We start from the raw sequence: 26902 nt of genomic DNA on the forward strand, positions 1-26902 counted from the left end.
CAAATCTGACAGCCTGCTGTAGTGGACTTTCTCTTGCAGATGCCGATTCCATATAAAAATCCTTCTATCTGCATCATAATTTCTTAGAACAGATTCTAGGTTAAATCAGTTTGGCCCTTACGATTTGGAGAGGGGATACGATGGGCCTGAGAGTGAGGCGGAAAAGTTTAAAAACCTTTCAGGATTAAAAAAAGATTAATATTCATGTACCTCACCCATTTCTACAAGAAAATCCAAATGGATGGTAAAACAAATGTCAGTAGAAGAGTATCTTCCTGTAACAAGATACTTGCAACTACAGAAATTTTTTCCAGGAAAAATAAAGTAAACAGACCAGATTTCTACCCACCCAAACTGACTGGGTGTTGAGAGACACAGAAACACTTTTCTCAATATTATACCTGTTGGACAGATAGTAACAGAAGGCCACCATTTTCTGCTGCTGCTGAGCCAGTAAGTTTCAGGAGCTTTACATCCGCATACCACTTTTAAATTAATTACTAATATGCATCTTTAGAATCTCTTAAAAGCAGGAATGAATTAAAATAATGTTGCACTAGTATGGATCTTCTGAGTTTTGTTAAGCCTTTGACCTTCCTAAGGCTGACTGTCACTGCAGAAAGTGATGCCAAATTGTCAGACTGGACTTCCATCTGTGATTTTGACTGTGTGGAGCAGAAGCGGAGGAAAGTTGTATGCTATAGGACTCAACATGAAAAGTACAGATTAAAAGATAAAGAATAGATCGTGTCCCTTTGGATTTCCTCAGTGAAAAGTTTTCTTTACCTTGGGCTAATGCCTTCATCCTGCTGAGTCAGAGAATCATAGAATCACAAGGTTGGAAACAACCTATAAGATCATCTAGTCCAATCGTCTTCTCATTATCACTGCTACCACAAGCTACTAAACCATATCACACAGCTCCTCATCCAGACAGAGACCTTTACACTACTGGACTGCTAGCACATGAGTGTGGGCAGCTCTCCATCCTTGCACACTTCATGCAAGGACCAGGAAAAATCCAGGCCCTGAATACCTCTCTGCCTCCTTGAGAGTGCTGTTGTCTCTGGGGAAGCTGCACATTCTTTGTGGAACAAAGCAGTTTGGGAAACAAAAGAAGTTGGAAAAAGAAACAAGTCTCTGTCATATTGGACTGCATCAGGTTGAGGGGAAGCAGCACGTGTTTCATCTGTTCCTGGGCAGTATGCAGCATTTTCTAGATTTAAGGGGCTGAAGTATGGCGACAAATGAAAAAGACAAAAGAAGAAGTACTTGGAGTTGGAGGGGCTGATGTGCAGGAGTACAAGTTACTGTACAATAGCTTTTGTGAGGGATGGCATACATACCAGTGTGAAGGACTATGGCCTGTACACATAGGAGGGACTATGGGATGAGGTGGCTATCATAGCCCCAACCAACCAGCCAAGTAGCTGATTGATCCAGGCCTGTCCTAAGCCCTATAGTACAACATCCTAAGCCCAAGTTCAAATTCCATCCTGCCCTGGCTCCAAAATTGAAGTGCCTCTGAGTGAGAAATCAAAAGTGACAGTGGGGAGGCACAACCCTCTGAGAAGGAAGGGTAGAATGAGCCATGAGCTTCTCTTGAATTTTGGAGCCACTGCTTCAGAAGAGCTCCATGCCCCTGCACTGATGTGTTCCCCACTGCAGCAGTGCAGCTCCTTGCCATAACAGTTGTCATTAAACTATTCTAAATTGTTACATCTGCTTTATGTATATAAGACAAATAAGAATTTAAATATGCTGTGAATCAGACAAACAGCAACTATCTTCAAAAAAATGTTGAGGATTTTGCTATGACCTCACTCTATTTTTCTACATGAAAGAAAAATATTGTCTGACTTCCTTCATAGCATATTCTACATCTTACTGACAAATCACTTATGACACTAATTTATTAGCATAAAAATATTACTACACTCAGGACAGCCTGCTTTGATTTACTACATTAGGGTTTTTCACATGCCAAGGTCCTATCATCTCCGCTTGATCATTAAGAGTCCCATGGCTTCCTTTTTTTTTCCCCGCTTCTCAATGGAAGGAGCTTTGCCCGGTTGCCTTGGCTAAAATCAGGAATATTGAAATGGCTTTGAAGCTTAGAAGCTAAACTCATGCATAGGAAACATTGGATAGATTTTTCAGAGCCACTTTCTTTCCATTAGCTCCTTGCCACTGGAGTCAATAGCAAATTAGGGAGAAAAAAATGGTATGTAAATGTAGAAAAGCAAAATCTAACGACAATTAGAGACAAAGTGCTTAAGCTGTATTGTTTTAATTTTCTTTATGTGAAAACATCTTTTACTACATGAAGAGGGAATGTATTAAGTTAAAATACACATGCCCTTGTTGCACACACAAAATGCTTCAAGGGGTTGATTTCCGCTTAGTTTTGTGCAGATGTTAGCAGTTACTTCATACAAGTCAAACCTACTGTACCCAGAAACACTTACTGAATTCCACACAAAGAAACAGAAATGAAGAAATACAGGAATGAAAGCCTTTTTGCCTGCATCATTTTATTACAAGGGAAATGACAGGCTAATTTGAGTTGTTGTTGTTCCAGGTTTTTTTGCTCTATTCTATGGGTGTGCCCCTGGACTGTTTCATTTGCTGTGCCAGTAAATAGCTATTCCACAGCTGGTGACAGCCAGTCAAGGTAAGCAAGCCCTGCATCACTACTATTCCAAGCTACTATCATCTACACAGAAAGTATATTCAATATAGAGAACTGAAACTAAAATTCAAACCTACAGCGTATCCTTCACATAAATTGATCTGGTATTTTGGAAAAGAAATCAAAGTGTCATTGAACTAAAGCTCAGATGAAATCCATGAAAAATCAATTGGCTTATATTTAATTCAAGGCATTGTCTGCTTTGTTTAGTTTTTAAGTAAAAAGATACATCTTAACACTAAAGTTAACCCATTGTTTTCTCCTCACTCCACTTCTTCAGCCAATAACTGAAACCAGATAAACCAAAACAATTTAACTACGATTTAAATTAGTTCTACAAAATGGATATGAATAAAAAAATCAAACACATTTTTAAATCTATCACATGCTCTTAGAGACTATTATGTGTGTGTTTCAGTAAATATCCATCGTAATAAATCTGAATACCTACTGTTTGTATAATGCTCACTTGTCAGACTCTCAGCCAGATCAAATAATGCTATAGTTTATTTCCAAAGGGGATTTTCTTCATTCAGCATAAGAAACAGTACAGTTTTGAAATGCAATAAATATATAAAAATATTATAATTTGTGTAAATGCACAAAGACTAACTTGCTAGTTAGTTTAAGTTGCATTATGAAAGTCACCCAACACGTGCAAGCAGATGTTAAAAGTTGCAAAGAAAACACTTGCTCACTCCTTGGGTCTCCACAGTGCCCATCAGCAGACTGATGAGATACTAACATGCCCCAGTGTTCTCCCTTCCATCTCTAACAGATGTCAGAAGCACACTACATACCCAGCTGTATCAAACTTTCATTCTGAGGCAGGGGTTTTAATAGGAACTTTATACACACATACGTCAAAAAGTCAGCACATCTCGTTGTCATATACTCCGTGCATTAGGAAGCTTATTCTGTTCTAGGACTGCTGAGATATTTGGCAAGACAGACAGTTAGTCTCTCTGTCTCCATGATGGCGTCTGCACTGCTGTGGATATGTCATGTAATATATCGAGTTGAACTTAGCACATAAATTTTCAGTTATGTCTAAAAAGTTGGAAAATTCTCCACAGATCAACATTACGCTGACAGTCGAGCAGCAAACACTCTGGGGAGCAAAGGATTGATCCCAGAGTGCAACAGTGAAAAAGAAAGGAAGAATTAGGGAAAAGAAATATTGGCAAGAAATAAAGAGATTTGAAACTCTTGACCATATCACGCCTTAGTTAACAGGTTGTAGGTAAATTTGATTATTTTGTTTTGAATTTTCTGGTAGGGAAATATTTCAATCATTGTTTTACATAGAATAGGCTGTGCAATAGCACTGAGGCACAAAAACATGAGGTTCTGGACAGTGAAAAATGTAGCCTGAATAGAAGGGTTATTTGAACAATTTTTTGAAGAAGTTTGTTGAAGTTCTTAAATAGTTAATGTATGTATACTTACAAGAACCTCTTAATTTTAATTTCCTCTTTTCTTCTAAGTTTGTAAATATGTGTTCACTGCTTTCAGTTTCACTGTCACCAATGTAAATGCAGTGAAACACCCAAATATTTCTCTTGACATTTACCCAAAGTATCTTTTTAAAAATTCTATATGTATATATATATGTATATTTAAAATAAGTAGTTATATCACTGAAAGTCTTCATGCATAAACAGTTCTACTGCATAAATATAGCACCAAACAGTAGATGTCAGTTTGCTTTACAAAGTACCGTAAATATGTGTACAAGTACCTCCTTTCTGATACAACACAACCTGCACTGGGAAAGGAGCAAAGGGGGGGGGGGGGGGGGGGGGGGGGAGGAGGGTTTGCCTTCACTATGCCAGCAAAATAAAGCAGTAAAACTTCAGCTGCAGACAAGCCCTCTTGCTCCACCACGCCAGCGTGGAGCGCAGACAAGATTGATAGCAGAAGACATGCAGAAAGGAATATTTCTGAAGAGGAGAGCAAGAACAGGAGCAACAACAAATTTGAAACAAATAGAACATGGCACCCCAAGGGCAGTTGTGCCAATCCTATTTTGCAATAATCTTGTTTGTTTTCTACCAGCATTCATGCCAAAGGAAATTCCTCTTTATTTTGTTAAGGCATCTGAATTTAAATGAGAAGAGGGAAGCTAAGCCAAAGGAGGGCTTTTCCGATAGTCTTATTTGAAGGGGTAAGAAAGGGGCAAGAGGGTGTCTAAACTGAAAATAAAGCAATTGACAGGCATATGTTCTTACTGCAACTAAGTTTCAAAACAGAAAAAAAATCAAATCATATTTGCACGCACACACCATTACATGGAATGTTTTTCTTTGGAGATGTGCAAGTGGTAAAAGTATTCCTCTCCATTAAGAGCTTCAGTCCCTTGAATAAATTCTGATTTCTACTTACCTACTAGCTCTCTGTCTGTGCTAAGATCTCAGTAGATCTGCAGCCAACCAGTACCAGCACACAGTCCTATTCCAGGGTCTGGTTCCTGGTTCAGATCAGCAGCAGGTGGAATGATTCTCAAACTACTTGCCTGCTGAGAAGGTAAATAAACAATTTTAAACAAAAGCAGATAGAACTAGGCAAAAAAAAAAAAAAAATCTAACCAAACTAAACCAAACAAGCAGCAAATCATTTCCCTCTGTATTATTATACCTCGAACTCAAGCCTTTCTTTCAGACCAACTGACATGAGCACTGTCATGAAAACTAGGAGTTGGTGTGGTGGGAGGAGGAAGCACAAACATTCACCCATCTACTTCAGCAGAGCCAACAACCAGCATAGTTGCTACCTTGCAAACCTGCTCTAAGTTTCTACTTTGCCCGATTTGGACTATGTACCTAAATTTCAGCCTACCGCCCTAGTCAATGCAGCCTTACTAAATGGAGGGCTATACAAACTCTTCTCATCCTCCCATTATGCCTTCCCTTATTTTTAATAAAATGTGGCCAATGCCAAGAGAAAAAAAAATGAAAGAAACTCACTCCACAGTAGGTAATAGCTTGATAGGCCATCTTTTAGGAAGAGGCAAGCCAAGGATCAAATTTGCAGTTACCATCTAGCAGAACAGTGTCAACTAAAGGACTTCTAATAGTGCAGTGAACAATATACGTGCTTTACGCCTGTTAATTTCACCATCTTCTCCTCATCTTTAATGTTTGCAGTGATTTATAATGCTGGGGAGAGTAGTGACACTAGTCAGAGTTTCTTAGTAAACAGAGATTTCAAGGCCAGGTATAATAAGTCTAGCAAAGAGATGCCAAAGATATGACAAATGGAATAGGGTGAAAATTTGGCAGTAGCAGTCACAGAAATCATTATTCACAGGTGCTGCTATGTCAAAGGTATGTATCAGTGCAGACCAAACTAATTACAGGTATGTACAAGAGTCCCTACTTACTATGAGTCTCAGATCTCAATTTGTTCACTATAGTTGTTGTATGGAGACAACAAAGTAATAGGAAAAAAAAACAAACACTAAGTTTCCTTATCCTGGGATAGGAACAGAACAGCAGAGGTACAGTTCCTTTTGTTTCTCTTTCTGCATATCCTTCCTTGACAAAAATACTGCCAAATGTTGGAGAAATGTCCAGAAAAGGTGGTAATATCACCACTAAGCTCATATGCCCATCTGAAACCTTGCAACACTCAGTCTGGAGTGTTATCTGTAGCGCCATGGGCTCCTAATCATCATCAGATGTTTTGTCTCTGATTAACCTCAATTAATTGCTTGAAAGAGGAAAGTTAGATCTGGAGTAATAATAGAAGTTAGGAATAACTCATCAGAGGAAGGATCCTCTGTCCTGTGGCATTTGATAGACTTCTGAACATTTGCAGGAAAAGAAAAACTTCTTACTATCTAAATGTAAGTTTTTTAGTGCAGAAATAATGTTTCTGGCTTCTCTGGTGCTTCCTCCTGTGCTGGTTTTGATTGTGGCTCTCAACAGATTGTGTTTCTCAACAGAGAAACTATGATATAAGCAGGGCTAACCTCCGCTGTCAGAGAAAGCTTTCTGAATATCCATGTTCCTTTGAGGGCAGTGAGACAGCATCGGTCTGCTCAGGCCTACAGCATGCCATGGACACTGAGCACTGATGACATGGTTTACCACCCATGGTTTCATATCCTTTCCTTGAGAAAGGATATGTCAGCAGACAGAAGACTTTTCTCCATCTGCAATACAGCTACAGCATTTCCTGAAATATAAATTCCTTCATGAGTATTTGGGTCAACCTTTGCTCTCAGGTGTCAGTGCTGAGGTTTCTGTTCTCATTCAGAATGTGCTTGAGTAGAAGAGCCTTTGATATGACCACAGCTAATTGAAAACCTCTCCTCTCTTACAGAGTCAGGCTGAGGGAGTTGGACTTGCTCAGCCTGGAGAAGAGAAGGCTCCGGGGAGACCTCATTGCAGCCTTCCAGTATTTAAAGGGAGATTATAAACAGGGGAGAAATCAATTTTTTTACATGCATCAATAGTGATAGGACAAGGGGGAATGGTTTTAAACCAAAGGAGGAAAGGTTCAGATTAGATCTTCAGAGAAAATTCTTTACTCAAAATTCTGTCTTAGAGGGTGATGAGGCGCTGGCACAGCTGCCCAGAGAAGCTTTGGTGCCCCATCCCTGCAGGCACTCAAGGCCAGGTTGGATGGGGCCCTGGGCAGCTGAGCTGGTGGGGGTAGCCCTGCCCATGGCAGGGACTGGGGCTGAGATCCCTTCCAACCCAAAGCATTCTATGATCTCTGAAAAAAAAACTGCACAGGTGTGTTTTGTAAGTAGGCCTATCTAGTCCTTCTGAATGAGAAAGTTGGGTTAGCTCCACCAAAAGGCTTTGGAGAAGGAAAAAAAATAGGGGGATTTGAAAGCAGAGTACCTCTGGATACCATGTTCTCTTCAATCTCAAGGAGTGCAACACAGTTACTGTGATGTGAAGGAAACCCATGGATCCACTGATTCCCTTTTTAAATTTAAATAAAGTAAAACTTTTTAAAAGAGTTTAGCTTTGTCTCTTTATGTATGAAGAATTTAGATATTTTGCTTCAGTTTATCTCATGTAAAGAAATCTCGGGAGGAAGAAGAATGAAAACATACTTTTTCCTGTATGCCTCATTCTAGTAACGTTCCTTTGGTGGATTTAGTTTAGGTCAATCTATTGTACAGCATATTATTTTTAAACAATTTGGCCACTCCTTCCCAAAATGTTCCTTCTTTAATGAAATCTGACACATCTGAACAAGAACGGGAAGTTTTTGTTGACTGTGCTTATAATCTTAAAACAACGGTTGCTCATCTCGGCGGTGCCAGACAGTGAGCAGACAGAGCCAGCAGGCCTCCAGACACTGAACTTCGAACTTCGTCCGGGCCGTGCCCCAGCCAGCCCTGTGGCAGGAAGGCAGGCAGACTCTGAACCCAAGGTCTGGAGGCTGTGGAGGGCCATGAGCAGAGCAACAGCTGCACTTTGCCACACGAACTTTGTACTTGGACACATGCACATTTAATCTCTATAACAGAGCCTTTGTTTCATTACTTATTAACGTCTCCTCCTTGAGTAAAGTTCTTTGTTAGTGAAGCTTTAAAGCGTGGCGTGGGGTTCCTCCCACTCTCCCCCCCAAAAGCCCACCACCCAGCTTGACAGGGTTACATTAACTATTAAAAAGTACAAACAACAAATGTTAGACTTTGTGCACCTTCTGAATACCGTGGACATTTGTTGTGCACGCTCTTCTGAATGACTCAGTTGTAATAAGCAGAGGCAATTATGGAAAGCAGGCAATATTCTGGGGCCTGCCTTTACAGAGATCACTTCTTGAGATGATACCAAAGCCTTTCAGCCTACAGCAACATTTAATTTTATTTACCAAATAAGATAAAAATAAAATAGTAGTAGGAAAGTGTTTGCCCTCTCACAGAAACTAGCCTTACTTTAAGAAGGTGCTATGGGATCTCAAAGGCCTGCTGCAGCTGTTTTAAAGTTTTAAGGATTTTTGCTAATGCTTTTACTTTGGAGTAATATCCATGCATGGCCCCTGTGTATGTTACCATAAGTATGCTAACATGCAAACAGAGCGGCACATCCATACAGGAGTTATCCAAGGCCACGTGTGCCTTTCACTTGTGTGCCACCTATTTGTTAGCCTTGACTGACATAAAACTTTGATCAGGAACAGAAACAGAAATGAAGACCTCAATAGAGGGGCAAAGTATGTGCCACAAGTAAAAGTAAAAGATGTACATATGTACATCTTACCTAAGAACAGAAATATATTAGAAGATACTGTCAATGCAATGCTGTATCTTTTCTGTCATTATAATATGGTGTGGAAAAAAGATGAAGAAAGTAAAGGTTTCCTGAACAATTTTTCAAATTCAACTCAAGTAAAACAAATACTAGAATTATATTGCCTTTGGCTGCTAAGAAACATTTGTTACAGCCTGTTTGAAAGAATTTATCCACAGACAGAGGGATCACACTTACACTATTCCTATTTTTCATCAGCATCACCTTTTTAATGTGAATTATTTTTCATTCTTCTGTGGTCGGCTGTTCTTCTCCTTTTTTTCCTTTCACATTCCCCAACCCACCCAGATTTCCTTCCTTTTTGTTAACAGAACGATACAAAAAAAAAAAAAAAAGAAAAGAAAAGAAAAGAAACTTTCAATTACTGTAGAAAGACAGGAGGGAAAAGAATGAATAAGAATGAATTGAGTCATGAGAATTTGAACCATTTGATCTGGCACTAGGATTGTACATTTTCTGAGCTTCCTTGTGCAAAGCCCATGGCTGCCTATTTAGATATCTTTGTTTACCCACAAACTTCAGTTCATCAATTTGAAAGCATCATCACTCATCTAATCCTAGAGTTTGATTTGCATACTTTGCAGAGAATGGACTGACGAAATTTGACAGAATTACTTTTCTTGTGTTGATATTGTTCTTGATAGCAATACCACTAGTCTTTCTGTGGCTGCAGAGCAGCTGGCATTATTACAAGAACGTTACAACTTACTTATTCCTTTGCTGTTTCAGACTAGCACATCATGGTCTCCTCTCCTTAAGGTGCCCTCATTCACACTGCACACGCCTTCTCACCTCACCCCTGCAATGCTGCCCTCCCATCACATGGGTCTACCATGACGATCATGAGGTTTAGCTGTTGCTAGGAATAGACATGATCATTTGGAACAGATTCTGCTTTACTTCTGGGTACAGTTTCTGAATGATATTAAACAATAAAGCCCTTTGGTTGATTATGGCTAACACTTGCCTGCTTTTTGCATCCCTTCATCAAGGACAGTGGACCTTTGTCAGGGCAAGAACAAAGACGTGTGCCATTTGCATGGCTGGGGACAGTCACAGACGTGAATCTGATTGAACTCAAGCAAAACATAACATCTCTGTGAACAAAGCAGATATACCTGTAGGAAACTACAATACCTTTAATTAAAATAAATAAATAAACAAACTTGGAAGGAGTGCAGAGAAGAGCAACAAGAATGATTTAGCTCTGGAAAAAGAGAAGTCTCCTTTCAACAAGACATTGAAGAAAATGTATTTTGCTTCAAAGAGAAGATTATAATCTTTAAGGGACTAGACAAGAAGATAATTCAGAAGACTATAAATTAGTGGGCAGATGTGCAACAGAAACCAATATTTGCAAGTTCAATCTGGAGATAAAAAGCAGGGTTTTAAATATAATTAGCTACTGACATTAATTATCAAAAGATGCCATAAATTCTACATCACTAAGAAACTATTTTAATTATTGCAAGCTTAGCTTACACTAGATCCCAGAAGCCTCAGTCAACAGAAGCCCAATAACTTTTAAGTTTATCTAACTTCTAGTATAAGCAACCTCTCTGATAATTGTTCCTGTTGCTCATTCCAAAGTAGATGGTCTTCCTGAGTAATCTGAGGTGGGAGAATCATAACAAGTGGTTAATTAGTGCAAACAACACCAGGTCACGTAGACATTATTTATGTAATGCTAGGAGTCCTCATCCCAGTACTTCTAGAAAAAAGATATTCCCTTATGTCATAATTGAGGTCAAAAAATAAAAACAAACTAACAACAACAAGTCACTTTATATATAATCTTAAAAATACACAGTATTTTAATACATTTGTTGGAGCCAGAATCCACAACAGCCAGGAAAGGTTTCAAACTAGCATTATTGAGTCCTCTACCAAATCACTTCCAGAACACTTTAGTATTGTTCTATACCCAAAAATAAAAATATAACTAGCAGAAAATGATTCATCTTTCTGGTCCTCTAGGAATTTACACGGATGGCTCCTATTAACACTAATCAGAGTTAAGGGCAGAAATCCCCCTTAGACAACCATGTTGTCTGGGGATGCCTCCATAATTAATATGTTCTGAGACTCTAATTTTGAAACAAAGTAATTGGGCTTAAGATGAGTTATATTAAGACCAATAAAACTCTGACTGCATATTTGCCTATATATAAATATATTGTATCCAATCTCAGACTAATGTGTAGTTTACAAGGCAACATCAGATACATTTAAAAAAAAAAAAAAAGTTATATTTTAACTGTGCTTAGAAGCATGAAATACGAATATACAAGAAGAAAAAAAACATGGCATTGTTTGTTTGCCTCTTTTTCCTTCTTACCCTCCTTTGTAGCACATCACTATTATAAGTGTTAATGTTCATCATTGTTCTTTTTCACATCATAGTGTTCAGGCTCAGCAAAGCTAACATAATCCTAACACTTCTGATGTTACAAACTAAAATTACCATGCAGCACCATGGGAATATTTGTAATATGAGAGATGTGGAATGGGTACTTTATGACAAGTACATGGAGGAGAGAAGAGGAAGTTAGACAGCTTGAACATGAGTTTGTAAGTAAGAGAGGTTGTAATGGGACAAGGAATACAAAATAAAATGATGCCAACAGAATTTGATTTCAGTATTATTTAAGATTTTTGTCACTGAGAAACATTCTCAAGTCTGTAGCTGCTGAAGCTCTGGCACAACTGATGCCCAAGTCATGCATAATGTATTATACAACACAGTATATTAGGCTCAGCTTCAAAGTGTTAATATGTCATGAAACTTAATTCAGATATTACAGATTATGCAAAGGAGATAGAGGCATGGAAACACTGCCTTGCTTCTCAAATGTGTCAGCCAGTCTTGCTCTGTGCCCCACTCTGGGAGGACACAGAAGCTCTCTCCATACCTCTTTCACAAGGTGAATACGGATGGCTTTTTATTATTTCTGGCAAATAGATATTGTGCTGAGGGTAAAATGATACATTCCAAACAAAAAAGCAGAAGCCTTCAAATATGATAGAACTGCTTAGGTTTTACCATGCCGCAGCTGCAGATTCATTTTGTAATGCAGAAATAGAAGTTGTGTAATATGAACACATTTTACATTTCTCATTTTCTTTATCCATAATAAACCAATAACCTAATTTTAGTGCTGTACAGGTAGAGGATCCAGCTTTTCTCTGAATTGGAGTAGATGGCATTGATGACTAGTAAATGGCAGGGACAAATGCTTTTTAACTGGCAGTTGGATATAAAGAAAGCAAGCTTTTGGCCTCATTAGCTCAACTGGGAATGAAGTAGCATGGATAGTCATCTAATGCTCCTTTCAGCTGGGAACTGAGTCCACGGCAAACCACAAGGTTGAGATCTCCCATTTCCACATACACTGTTTTTTTGAGTCACTCATTGGTCTCTCCCTGTGACCTTCTGGACTTCCTTATACAAGGTGCTACAAAAGGAGACCACAAATAACTATAAAAATTGCATTAGAAGCAGCAGAGGGAAAGCATCCAAAGGATGGCGTATGGAATGAAGTCTGATGAGAGGGTGCAAAGAAAATTCTTTTCAGTGGTGCCCAGTGCCAGGACAAGAGACAACAGGCACAAACTGGAACTCTGAACATCAGGAAGTGCTTCTTTCAGTGCAGGTGACAGAGCACTGGAGGAGGTGGTCCGGAGATATTGTGGATTCTCCTACTTGAAGATATTCAGAAGCTGTTTGGGCATAGTTCTGAGCAGCCTGCATTAGGTGTCCCTGCTTGAACAATGAACAAGGAGGCTGGACTAGATGGCCTCCACAGGTTCCTTCCCAAACCAACCATTTTGCGATTCTGTGTAGCTTTCCAAATCCAGTTCATAGGCACTTCAGCTTGGGGAACAGTAGAGTGGCCCAATCGGCTAGGCCTTGGAATGAAGTCTACCTCCTGACTCTCTGCTATTCTTCTCTGACCACGGACCCTGATTCTTTCTAAAAGAAATACGAAGAGATAAGTCTAACCACATCTATAGCTTGCTCCTTTTTGTGAGATATAGATCTTCTAACTTCCAATAAAACAGCCAAGGATTTTAAAGAATGTAATTAGAAAATATTGCTAATCAAAATGCTTAATGATTTTATTCAGAAATTCTATGGGATTGCTCTGTTTGAAGCAAGAATTCAAAATATAAAATGAAGACTGTTAGAGGCAAAAATTCACAACTCGCACTTCACAACCCACAACAGACATAACAACCTTATTCTTGAAATTCTAAGAAATCTTCTTTCAGTTAATGTGCATTTAAGCCTCTTTTTTACTTCATACTAAGTTGAGAGGTAAAAGGGACGCATTCATCATTCAGACTTAGTGAACACACAATAATAGATTCAATTCATACTAGCTGGGCAATCCAGTGGATTTAGAGGCAAAGAAAATAAACTTGGACTACGATTGAAGGCCAGGATTCAGTATAGGAAACTAGCAGGGTGGATCATAAGCCTCATAATCTAGCTGAGGCAAGACATGTCCCTCAGTGGCCGGCGTTGGGTGAGTGGAGAGAAATCATAGCAAAAAGGTGCTGCCTGCAGGAGCCAGTTTGTGGAGAAAGCCTTGTGCAGGAACGAGACCCCACACATAGAAAAGAAATACTGATGTTATTTAAGAATATTCAGAAGAGAGGAGTCGTATTCTGTGCCCTTTTGTAATCCCATGCCTTGGATGCCTTGCTTCAAAAACCTACAAGATTAAAGCTTTGAAAAATTGGGTTTTTTAATTACTAGGACATCTTAGTTTTTTCTCGAGGCCTAAGACTGCTCGACTATGAATTTCCACCTGCAGATGAACACTCCTTGTAGGCATACTCAAAGCCAGGATGTGTCAGGGATGGAATAAGGGGCTCTGAAACCAGAAAGGTAGGAATTCCCAGGGCCCACAAACTGGTAGCAAAATCCAGCCAAAAACAGAAGAAATTTTTGCCTCAGACACTGTAGGGACTCAAGTATGTTACAACTCATATTTGTGACTATCCTCCCTCTGCACTCCTGATATCTACAAAAAAAACATTCCTTCTGTAAAATTGGCATTCAATGCTACCAATCCACCTCAAAAATAAAAATACCATCATAAAAAAATAAAAAGGCCATTCATAGTTTAGCAGGCTTCATCCTGTTACAAATAATTCAGCCAGATTATTGGAAAGCTACATTTATCAGGCAGAATTATAGAAAACCAAATCATACTTAGTCTTTGATGAAAGTAAAGAAATAAACAAAATGAGAAATCAGCAAAACACTCCATCGGATCATACTTAACAGTCAGCTCTGGCCTGTACTCGCTGATGTGCTGCTGTCTGGTAGGAGCTCCTCTTCTCCCCTCAGTCAAGGCAGAATGTCCCGATCTCTCTTACACATTCCTCAGAAAGCCTACTTCCTACCTTCTCCCGTAACAGGAATCTCATTCCAGAGCTTCTGACAAATATGGCTGTAAAGCCTTATGTTCCCATCCCCTGTTTTCTGCAATTAAACCTGGGATGTAATAAAAGACTTAGCTTATGTAATTAACACTTAGGTTGTAATAAAAGGGATGAACTTTTTTTCATGTTTGAATTTTCTGCCCTACTGTGGCTGTTTTAAATTTGTATTTCTATCATTCTCTAATCAGCGTCTCTCTCCTGTATTTAGGCTGCTCTTTCCTATTTATAAGACTGTGGTACAACAGCATAAATTGTTTCATGTATAAAAAGTGAGCGTATAAAGAATTTACAAAAATTACAATTATCAGTTTGCTAATAATTACATACAGAATAAAGATGACAATAATTCCAAGAAAAGTGTCACTTGAATAACTGAAACATTTTTCCACACAGAGATTAAAATTTCTGGTGACTTCCTCACAGTAAATAAAACAATATGAATGAGGCCTATTAGTTCAGGTGTGGCAGTGAACTGATGATTCTACAAGGTGTTTTACTTGGAGTCATTTCAGGTATTCACCCACTACCAAAAAATATGAAAATTCTCTCCCCCATCTCTCATGCCCTTAGCATAGTTTTTGAAAGCATTCTAGCATGCAGGAAAAGCAGAAACCAAGCCGGTAGGTTTACCAGGCCCAAGAGCAACCACCTTAAAAGGTAGAAAGGGCAGAAGAACATGGTGATGAGGAACACATAGGAGTCATCTCATTGCATTTTCACCAGTTCATCCATTTTCTCACATCCCTCTCTCTCTCCTCTGTGAGAGTTCTTCAGGTTGTACTGTCTCCATTCTGATTTATCCTATTAAGTGCTTGGATTACAGCTGCCTTTCAAAATGTTGCTGCATGCTTGAACACTAAGCACAAACCTAGGGAGAAACTATTTAAAACTGTTTCTCCAGCATCAGAAATACTGAAAGGAAGCCAAGTCCCAAAACAAGTCAATCATCAACTTAACAACAGAGCCCCACCAGACACTAATTCCTTCTTTATCCTTTGTTTCAGTCCAATAATCTATCGTACTCAGTACAGTCTCCAAACAAGTAAAAAGAATTACTGTCAAACACACTGAACCCTCATTTTCCATCGAAAGTGCACACATCTTCAAATTTCCATCCTCCTTTGCAACAAAGACTATGAAGCTAACTCCATGTTAAAATGGGCTTTCAGTTCAAAGGAAGCCAAACATAGGATATATATACCTTCAACTTCATGATAAACCAGTCAACTATTCAGAAAGCGCTGCTCAACAAAAGCAGTCATAGCAGAGCTCTGACAGGCATTCAAAGTAGATTATACAACAAATCAAAACATCGTTGCTGATTTCTGCATCATAACATGACTCTCTGTTCTTTGATGCTGGTCCATGCAGTAACAAATCTATTACCCATCTTTGATCCTTCACACCAGCCCCTGCCAGCAAATCCACTTCGAGGATATTCCTAACATTCCAAATTTTGAGAAGCTTTAGTCTGTAATAATTAGTTTAAAAGAAAAGAAAAAAGAAAGATATGTGCATGCCTTAGGGCAATATTCAGCCTGATCCTACTGACAGCTTTCCTTATGGCTTTGAAATCCATTACCTTCTGCAAAATCGGATCTTTTATGTCAGTCTTCAAAAAGAAGCTTCTACTTTCAACACAGGAACTGTAGTTGCTTCAGTGGCAGATCAAGGTCTCCATGCAGTACAGAACAGCAATTACGCAGTGAGTATAACAAATATGTCAACAAGCATGTATGAGAAAGTGTGCATGTAAAGACAGAAAGCTCTGATAACAGCCATTCAAAGCCCATCCCACAAATCCTTTTCTGAGCCATAATTCTTAGGAGAAGGGAGGGGAGAATCAGAACAAGTCTGGCCACACATCTTTCAGTTGCTTTTTGAGCATAATGTCTGCAGACATTTATACCAAACCCAGTAATTTACTTGCAGGGGTTGAATTCTTCATTTTGTTTTTGCAATAGTTGGATGAAGGACAAATTCTTAAGACTCCCTTCTCCTGGGTCAGCTGGACCTAAAGACATTTAAGAGAAATTGGATATCACTTCTAAGAAAAGCCATTGGTGCAGAAGTGCTATCAAAATGTAGACTTTGGGAGCTTTGACCATGTACATCCATGTACAGGATGACAATCTAGAATATTTAACATGGACTCCTTTGTCAACCTCCTGCTAGAAAAGGAATTGCTTGCTCCTTTAGCTAGGTACAGACATCTAAACACCTCACAATAAATAAAACAGATAAAAAAATCATGCTGAACATTCCTTAGAATTTTCCACTTTTCAGAAGCGATACAAATTATATCAAATCAACCTGAAGCATGTCATCTGTGCATTCAGTAGGATCTCCCTCAGACTCTCCCTCAGATACAGTACTGGTTCTGGGGTTTATCCCTCACAATATTCATCTATGCAGTAAGGATGGGTGGGTCTCTATGGCAGCCTTCTCTCTGACCACCATCGCTTCTAAATAGAGTTAAAGGCTATATGGTCAATTCTGAAAGCCGGATGATAATGAAACAGACTAATTATTACACTTTCATCTTAATAATCAGCATTTCAAAAGCATTTTATTAATCAGTTTTGTTACAGGTAGGGACTGTTATAAACTCTTTATTTTATAGTTTTAGAGTCTTCTCCATTATTAAATCACTGTTGAGGTTTCTGCAACTGCTGTTACAGATCTCGTAATAGCCTGAAACCCCCACTGCTTTTTCAGTTCCAATTCACTCTCTGAGTAAGTCACTATCTAAAATTATTAGTATACTCTCCAGATATCACTTTCTAGAATAATCAATCTCCTTTTGTTAGCAGATAGAGTAATAGCATACCTAACTTTTAACTTTTATGATAGTATCCTACTGCAACAGAAGATTGATGCATTATTAACTTTATAAATAATTTAAATGAACAAAATATACAAAAAGCAGAAAGCTTTAAACCATCACACAAATCTTAACAGAAACTATTGGTTCTGTTTCTAGAGTTCAAGCCACATATTCTCTGTGCTCATTTATGTCCCTGTAAAGCATACATAAAACCTTACCGGCTCAAAATGATATAATTTCCTACTCATTTTCCACACATGGAATGATCTACAGAAGGTGCAAGGCAGGGGAGAGAGTGGTCAGTCAGTCATGTTTTAATTTCTATCTATTTTTGCCTAAGCCCCGAATGGCCTGCCAATTATGAATAGTACCAGCTGGGCTGTAAGGAGAGCAGGCTAAGAAGGACACACAGAAGAAGAAAATATTGATATGAAAATAAAGAGCAAGAGATAAGATCAGAGTGGGGGCACATTTGATGAGAATCCCGTGTCTGGTGTTAATGCCTCATTACAGTTCTATCCTCAACATACTGCAAGAAGAAAAAAAAAAAAAAGAGAAAAAAAAAAGGAAGAATTAGAAAAAAAAATGGGATATGGTTTTAGAGCACATATAGCTTTCACATGCCTGGGAAAGGCTGCTGACCCACACCTGCCCTCCTGGCCTTGTGGATATATTTGCAGAGCTAAAGTACGGACGCTTGGAGGGAGCGTGAAGTTTATTTCAGCTCACTACCATTTCTGGCTAAACCTGCCCTCAAATCAGGCTGGAAATAAACCTTGCCCAGCTCCAGCCAAAGGATGAGAATGAAATGTCCACATCTACTTCAGTTTTTGCTCATCAGGGCACAAAGACCCTGTAAATGCCCAGGAAGAAAAAGGTGGTGGAACAGAGAAAGAGCTTCCTACTTCCATTCACCCTCCTGTTTCTACTCTGGTTCCCAGATCTACCTGAAGGAGCAGCCTGCAGAATGGATCTGCAGTCCCATTACAAGGTCAGCATGTGTTTCCATCAGTCCTGTCTTGCTGCACAATAATAGCTTTCCTTCAGTGCCAATGGTTGCAAGGGGAGGACAGTTCTCCACCCTGCTCACACAGCCTTCATCAGTCCCCAGGAATACCTACAAGGTGAGGAAGTTTGTATTCTTCAGTGGGATCATGATCTGGATGTCACCTTACAGCACATCCAGGACCACAGCCTAGCCTTTGTGGGGCACAACCTAGATAAGAAATTAAGGGGATTTTTCTGTGTAACAAAAAGTAAACAGCAAAAATAGGACTTGCATATAAAGAGAAGAAGGACCACACTGTTTTGAAGTGTATTCTCATGTAACTAATAATAATGCCATAAGGTTCTTTTTTTTTTCTTTTAATACAATCATCTTATATGAATTCTATATGAAACATCAAAACCCAAAGATTTTTAAGAACACAGAAGCCTTAATGTTTTTAAAAAGTTTTCTCATCCTGTGTCGTAAGGAGAATTCAACACATACCTGTGTTAAAGAGAGCTTGATGAATGTTTATTGGCACAGTCACATATTGAGCAGCTACTGCGGGAACAAAGTATAAACACTACAATTAGACGACAAAGATTTTCTTCCATCCCTGTTAGCATGTCAGTACTGGATTCACACTGGTGTATGTGTAGAAATTTCATATTTGGCAAAGCAGACCTTTTGGAAAGTGATCTGCTTTTCATGACTACTGTTGTCTATGAAAAAAATAAAAGAGATTTACCCCTGTGCTTTACTGTAATATGCTTATTTGTGGATGCAGACCGGTTTAAAAAGGAGAAGTACATTTGTGTACATGCATTTATCAGCCTCATACTGATAAACTCTAAAGTATCCTCCCCTCCTCTTACATTCATGGCCTCATAGGAGAGGCAAGGCAGAGGAGCCAACATGAAAAGCCAGCAGGCCATAATTCTACAAGTACAGACAAGCAACAATTAATCAGTTCCCCAGCTAGGCAGGTAGTCTTGTCCTTTAACACTGAATGAAATATAAAGCCCTTTTTCTGTGAGCACCGATTGTCCAAGTGATATCTGAGCACTCAGAAGCAGCTCCTGAGCCACCAAGATACTTAAAAATGATACTTAAAAAAGAAACCAAAACCTAAATATGCCTGTCTTCAGCTACTCTTTCAATCCTTAGTTTTCAAAGGAACATTGAAAGCACAACCAACTGCCAGAGTGGAGCACTTATCACTATTTTTCCCTGCATTACTGTACCTTGCTACTCTTGTGCCTCAGACCCAAGGCCCATGAATTTCATTTGGACTGTGATCCCAGTACCTTTGCTCCAAGGAGAGCCTGCCCTAGCTCATGGTTTGTGCTAGGGACCAAGACCCTCTCCCTTCTCTGGAAACAAGAGGGAAGAGAATAAGGCATTACACTGCCAAGTACATCTACTTCTGGACTAACAGAAAAAAAAAAAAAAAAAGGAAAGAAAAAAAGAAAGAAAAAAAAATTTCTATTCATCTTTTAGTTTTGCTCCCAAGCTCCTAACCTTTCTGTTCTAGCTTTTTCCATATACGCGTAACTCATTGATTCATTCTGACAATTACATAATGCTTTTGAAGTGCAAAGGGAGACCAAAAAGCACATCCAAAAATCTGGGACAGCCATAGCTCATCTGTTTCTTATGGTTTTTTAGCATGGGTTCTATTTCCAAGTGAGTCAGTCACGTTTCAGTGAGCGTAATGCAGTTATTTTTGTAACCCTTCCAAAAATGCTTGGACTAAGACGCAATGATGTACTGACTTCCCCTTGGAGGGGGAAGGGGTTATAGGTATCATTTCACAAGACCACACAGAAATGTTAAGATTATCTGTGGAATCTCTCCCTGAGTCACTCACCAGAACTCAAGCACTCAGAAACCTACCTTTTTGAAAAAAGATATGAGTCTTATTTTAGCTGCTGAAGATGATTTAACCCAGGACTGCTCAATAAAAAAATACCTTCACATTGCAACTTGATCCCTGAGTCCAGGGAGCCTCTTCTTGGCTTTGCTAACTCAACTGAAAACGTTCTGAATGAAGAAAATGGCAAGCCTTGTTTGTAACAGTAGCGCGCTCATCTCGTTTCACACAGACTCCGGCCTCCTGTTGATCCAAAAACTGACAAAACGAGCATTTCAAGCATGTAGGCAGAACGCGTAGGCAGATCTGGGTGATGATTAGGGCATGTCAGTAATGTCACACAGCTGGAAGGCTGCCCAGTCCGTGGCAAACACCTGTTCTCCAAATGAGTAATCACACAGGAGGAGGTAGAACTTAAAATTCTCCATTTTCAGAAAGGAGGACAGTGCCTCTCCTGATGCTGCCTCTTGCAAATAGTTTCTCCTTTTCCTTCTATTTTTATGCTGGAATGGTCTAGCCATGATGCGAGAAGCAATGATGTGTCTCACACTTGTAAGTGTGAACTTCAGTCATAGCGGTATTTCGCCTCCACATATCGTTTAGCAGCAGTGTCACTCCAGATGCGGAAGGATTCAGCAATCAGTGAATTAACTTCTCAGATTCTTTGAAAGCAAAGACAAGTTATAACAGTGAAATATTCTTTTTATTACTATTCAGTTACATGTGGAATATAAAGTTGAGGTGAGTTTCTAAGAAGACCAAGACCAAAGTTAAGAGCTTAGCACGCAAAAAAGCCTAGAGACAAAGAGGCCTCAAGGCCTCAACCAAGCCATGAGGTATATCATTTTACCTATGCAGCCAAAAAAAAAAAAAAAAAAAAAAAAGGAGAGAAGGAAATGAAGAAAATGATTTTTACAAAAATCTGAAATCTAAATGCAATATTATCTCCAAGATGCTTAAAGATAATAGCAGGAAGGGTAACATCCATAAAATAAAATAGAATACAGCTTTTCATCTTCTCAAAAGTGTTTGAAAACCCAGCCAATGCCAGGACAAAATGGCTGGTATTTGCCTCTAACCATTCCAGTCATGCTATTTTTGAGGATCACAGTGATAAACAATTCCCTGAAGTATACTGTAATTCTGCAGCACTGATGAGTCCTATAACAATTCCTGTGTTAAGGGCAAGTTCAAAGACTATTTAGTATTTGCTTGATAAGCTTCTCAGAGAGGTCATTAACTAGGACAGTTAGTTATCCTCCTCAGTGAAGTTTCCTATTGTTTTTTATTTTATTATTTTTCCTCATCAAGATCCCCATTTTAAAGAACTTTTCCCAGCTTCTTAGGGAAGGGTACACATGCAGCTGTAAGCTGATACGCATGTACTTTAGCCTGTACTAGGCTAGGACATGTTTGAGGTTAAGCACACATGAGGCCAGGAAAAGGTTTTAACTGATTGAGGGATGAAGCTTTCACAGGAATGATCAGTGGACAGGAATGCAGTGGAAAACATCTGAAAGGCTTAGGTCTGGTGAGACAGATAGTCCAGGAGATGCTTTGCAAAGCTCCATGTGTTTCTCATCTCCAGCACTCAAGACTGGGGATAAACAACCAACAGACAAAAACTGGAATGGTATCTCATCCTGCAGAGTTAACTGATGCTGATTAAAGCTCCCAGCCCAGCAATAGCTTGATGTGCTCTTGCACACGAGGAGAGGTGGGGCGTGGAGCTAACCAGCCCCTAGAAACAAGCACCTGTTTGTTGTGCAGAGAATTCACCCGGACAGCTCAGGCTGTCCCAGCATCAACACCTGTTCTCCAGATAATTCCTTTCAGCAAGCAGTCTAAAATGACATCAACATAGCCCTTTCCTGATACAGGAATACTGATATACCATCTTCACCCAATGGAGGAACAAGCCAGAAGCAAGCCTTTCCACTGTGTCCCCTGCCCTCTGTTTTTCACTGTCAATGAACAGTTACCAGTAAACTGCTGCAGTAAGAAGTTTCAGCTGTTTCTGCGCTGGTCAGACAACTTGGATCCCTACAACCTGAGAAAGATCGGCGTGCCTGAATCTGTCATGTAGATGCAGTTCCACAGGTCTGAACTAATGGCAATATTACGATGGATCAGCTACTGCCTGAAGCAGGACCCTGAGGCTCCCTAAGCAGCTCTAAAACCCACAAGAAACCAGAGTCGCCTAAGGTCTCCCCAAGCGGAAACTCAAGCCATTCATCATGGCAGTCAGAGAACACTCAGGGAGTCTGGGATCAGTCACCAGCTGTTCCCCATGCCTGCAGAACAGAGACAAGCATGTTCTGGAGGCACCAGGGGTCAGGACAACCAGGAACTCCTACCTGGAAGGAAGTTTGAATACAGGAGGTGAAAATTCAGACCAGAAGATTCTCAGATCAGCTTTCCAGTTTTGAAGAAGGAATAATACGAGCGGGAAGAAAATTCAGCTGAAAAATACAGCAGAATAATACCAAAAAGAAAAGAAACCCAAATCCCCAGGCCCTCTAGCCCAGGTCCTAAGTATTCTAATGATTTAAGTTACATGTCTATAGTCAATGTCAGTATAAAAAATAATGCTGTCAGTGACACCCAATTTCTTGGGACCCCCAGATACTCCGATACTCCCTTCCAGGAAGAGAAATGAAATCAAAAGGGAAAAAGAAGGGGAAGGGACAACCACTCAGTGTGCACAGTTCTCATCCCCTGAGATGTTCCACAGAGAGACACTGACACAACCTATATACATATACCCATACCTATATACATATACTTATAACCTATATACATATACCTATATACATATAGGTGGTTCCAGTATTCAGGTTGTGTCAATGTATATGTATACATATATATATATATATATATACACAATATACAGTTTCCATCAGTCATTAGAAAAATACAGATCCAAAGAGTTCTGCCCAAAAAGGCAGCGTTGTGACCATATTCTTGGCTGTGGAATGTTTTGAAGTTCTCAAAATTCCAACAGTATGCATATTTTAAGGTTTCAAAATGAAACACTGCATTTCTAATTCCTTCAGTGATATTTTCTACAGTGATACTGACCACAGTGAAAGTTCAACAATTTGAAAAAAAAAAAAAAATTAAAAATTGATACACAGCAACTCAAATGCCCTGAGTTTTACTGGTGGGTGGAAAAGAAGGATGGAAAGTCTGTCAATACACTGGGTTTTTTTTGTTTGTTTGTTTCCTGACATATACCTAATGCTATCAAAAAAACATTTTTTGAATTTTTCTGGGTTTTTAAAATAACGGGGAAGAAAACAAATCTCAACCAAATCAATCACCATTCAGCTGATACTATGCAGACTGAAATTCATTCAGAGATCTGGATACAGAGCAATCACTCTGAGTTGCATCCAATAAAATTTGGCCATAAAAGGAGTGGTCTTGCTTATTCCCCTCAGTGACAAATGGATACACAGGGTATCTAGTCTGGCATATAGCTATAGTAGTTGAAGGAAGCTGACTTAGCAAGTTGGTCCAACTTCCTAAGGAAGCTGGTTTATACAAATGCATTGAAGCACCTGTTTCAATCCATTTATCCACACTGCTAAATAACTTAAACATTTCCAGGGCAATTTCAGTGAAGTTTTCACAGAATTATAGCATTTACAACAATATTGTGCCTGACCAACTTTTGTACTTCTACTGATGGTAGGGCAGAAGAAAGACAAGATATAAACATACAGTGTTAATTTGTAAGACTCAAGAAAATGCACATATTCAGCACAAACTTATAGAAGACCAGCTGTTACAGTTTATAGCACTACATTTTTCCTACACTTGTTAGACTCCCAAAAAGCACAAAAGCTCAGCTGAAAAGAAAGATGTTTTTTGTGATGCATCAGTATTAACTTTTTACATAAAAGAACAGTTGTAGAATACAGAAGTAACCAGGCTGATGCTGTAATTTAACACATCTACAAGGAACACAAATGTGCATGATGAAATTAGAGAAGGGTCCAACAGCAAAATCTCCCAGTTTTTTACGGTCTCCAGGGGCTCTATGAAGGTTTCTATCCAAGCATTTGGCTTAGAACAGTCTTTGGTGTAAGTGTAGGATATCCCAGAGGATGATTAAGCAGTGTATATGAAGATGATGACAGTAGTCACATCTCTGGCAGTTGTCACTTTTAAGTTATCAACATGGGGAAATCTTCATTTTTTTTTAGTTTGGGTCAGTAAACTGGAAGCCAAGTTTTTTCTCAGGTCTTTGTTCTCCATATTAACGTTACTGTACTAGGTCCCTAAATGCACCATAAGTAGGGAAAAAATAGAAGCAAATGAATTTTGTTTCCATTTCAACCAAAGAATCAGATTTCTGAGCAAGCTAGGGAATGTTATGCTACAACTTATTATTGAAGGTCAGATTTCATTTTATTTCCTATGCAGGGAGAAATATATTTAATTTTTATATTCTATCAATAAGTGTGTTTTGTCTGCTAAAAAACCCACCGAGCTATTTTAGCTAAAGGCAAGGTTATCCAGCCATCCTTGATTTGGGGCAATCAGCCATCACAAAACAATTCCTGGGAGTAAACACTGCTCTCAGAGACGTGCAAACAAATACCAGAATTATAAACGACAGTTCCACACATGAAAGAAAAAGAAATCAAAGGGGTTAACATGAAGCAAATCTGTATTATGCCTCCTACTGAGCTGTAGGAGGGCTTTAAGGGCGGTTATTTTTTTGCATGTTTGTTTGTTTTAAGTGTTCCAAGAGGGTAAATAAGGTAAAACCAATTATTTCTTTTCATTTTTGGGAAGTAGAGAAGTTAATTATACAGGGACAGATCCTGAATTTTTTGAGCTACCATTAGCTGCCAGGAATGTCCTGGGTATCAAAGACTAGACTCCATTACATAAAAAATCATTAATATAATTAAAGCTCAGAGCCATTTCGGCTACCAGTAAAAGTTAACAATTATTAGAGTGTTCCCTTGGAAATGTGTATGTATTTGCTTTTTGAAAGACCAGTATGAATCTACATTATAGTCAGTGTGTTCAGTTGCTCCAACTGCACTGTCAGAAGTGTAAGAGTAGATTTCCTACAGAAAAGCACCAAAAATTGTAACAATGATGTACACAGACATCAGAAGGTCTTTTCCCCAGATGAGATCTACATCAATTAAAACTGTAATTCATGAACAACATTGATAACAGAATAACACTCCTTAAAATTTTGCAGTAAAGCGGGATGCAAAGTGGATGCTGTAAAATGAAATGCAGCAAAGAGTCCCTTTGCAGCCAGGCACAGCAGCCCCATAAAAGCTACAAAGCACCAGCGGCTGCACTGCTGTAATTTGCTTGTCTCTCCCTTTCTTCTTTACTACCCAGTAAAAGTGGCACTGTACCTTACAGAACAGACACAGCAGAGCCATGCAGTCTCTGAGGTCAGGTGCTGAAGTAATCCTGCTTTGCCTGATTTAACATTTCAGAGCATCACAGAGGGGACCAGCTTCAGTGGTGTATGTGTATAAAAATAACAGCATCAGTATATATACAAAAATAAAGGCATCAGAGACGAGATCAGACCATCCCAAAGTATGACTGAACTTACTTTTATCCACTCGGAGTATCAGGAAGTATTATCTAAATTGGTGACGGCTAAATATCGAGCAGACAAAAGCAGATGTGAGGAGCGTGTTTCCGAGTATGGGATAATCTATTTTATGATACATTCTCCAGTTTCTTTTCTTCCCACATCTGTTCTTTTTGGCTCTATGTACACAACAGCTGGATATTTGGGGAGACTGATTTCAAACAAAGGAAAAGTATTTCTTGTTTTTCTAGTAAGTTACTCTTCAGATGGTGTACAACTCTTGAAATTCAGATAATTAGGCCAAAATAACAACTTTATTTTTCTTTCAACAAACAAGAACTCCAAGGGGCATTATTTCCTTAGGCTTATCCCCCTTCAATCCAGCAAATCAAGTACGTATCTGGCCTGTAGAAACTTGTTTATTTTCATCTCCTTCTGTCCCCCAAAATACTGTCAGCCTTTTATAAGTACCATTCATACATGTTTATCGTGCCCTTTCATTACACCTTTGAGGACTAGAAAGCAGCTGCATCAACTGCTGTCTTTAAAGGACAGAAATACACTGTCCACAGAAAGGATGGTAGGATCCAGGTTCCTTCCCTGAATGATATTTACCCCTGAGTAATTTCAATCAGCATGAGGCTGATGCTTCTCAAAAGGCAATCCTCAGGCATGGATAGGGAACATGACAATAGCATGTCACCATCAACACAGAAGAGCAAATGGAGTATTGGCTCCTCTGAATCCCAAACCCATGTACACCTCATCGCTAAACCCTGAGGTCGCCATTCAAGCCAAGCTTTGGTTCAAATTTATAGGAATTACCATTAAGGAGATATACAGCGAGGATGGAATGACCAAGCATAATATGTAAGCATTATATCTGCCATAACTTTAATAATTCTGTGATAGAATCCAAATACTGTATGTGCATATGTTTTCTTGCTGAATCAATTCATATTTACACAGAAAAGAAGATACTGAGAGAGTGTTACACAAGGGAAGCTTCTCCTCCCCATTATGGACGTGTTCTTTAAGAAAAGAACCAAGAGTGTGAAATTAAACCCCCTAAATTCTCTGCCAGATATTATGGATTCCGCAGTTTGAACACCCTTTTCATAATCTGTCTCTCATAAATATCACAGTGCATCTTCACACCTAGCTCATTAATTGCCTCTCCCTAGTTTAACAAGATGCCTGAAGGCCTTT

The sequence above is a fragment of the Meleagris gallopavo genome, chromosome 1 (assembly GCF_905368555.1).
Source record: "Meleagris gallopavo chromosome 1, MGAL_WU_HG_1.1, whole genome shotgun sequence".
Lineage (NCBI taxonomy): Eukaryota > Metazoa > Chordata > Aves > Galliformes > Phasianidae > Meleagris > Meleagris gallopavo.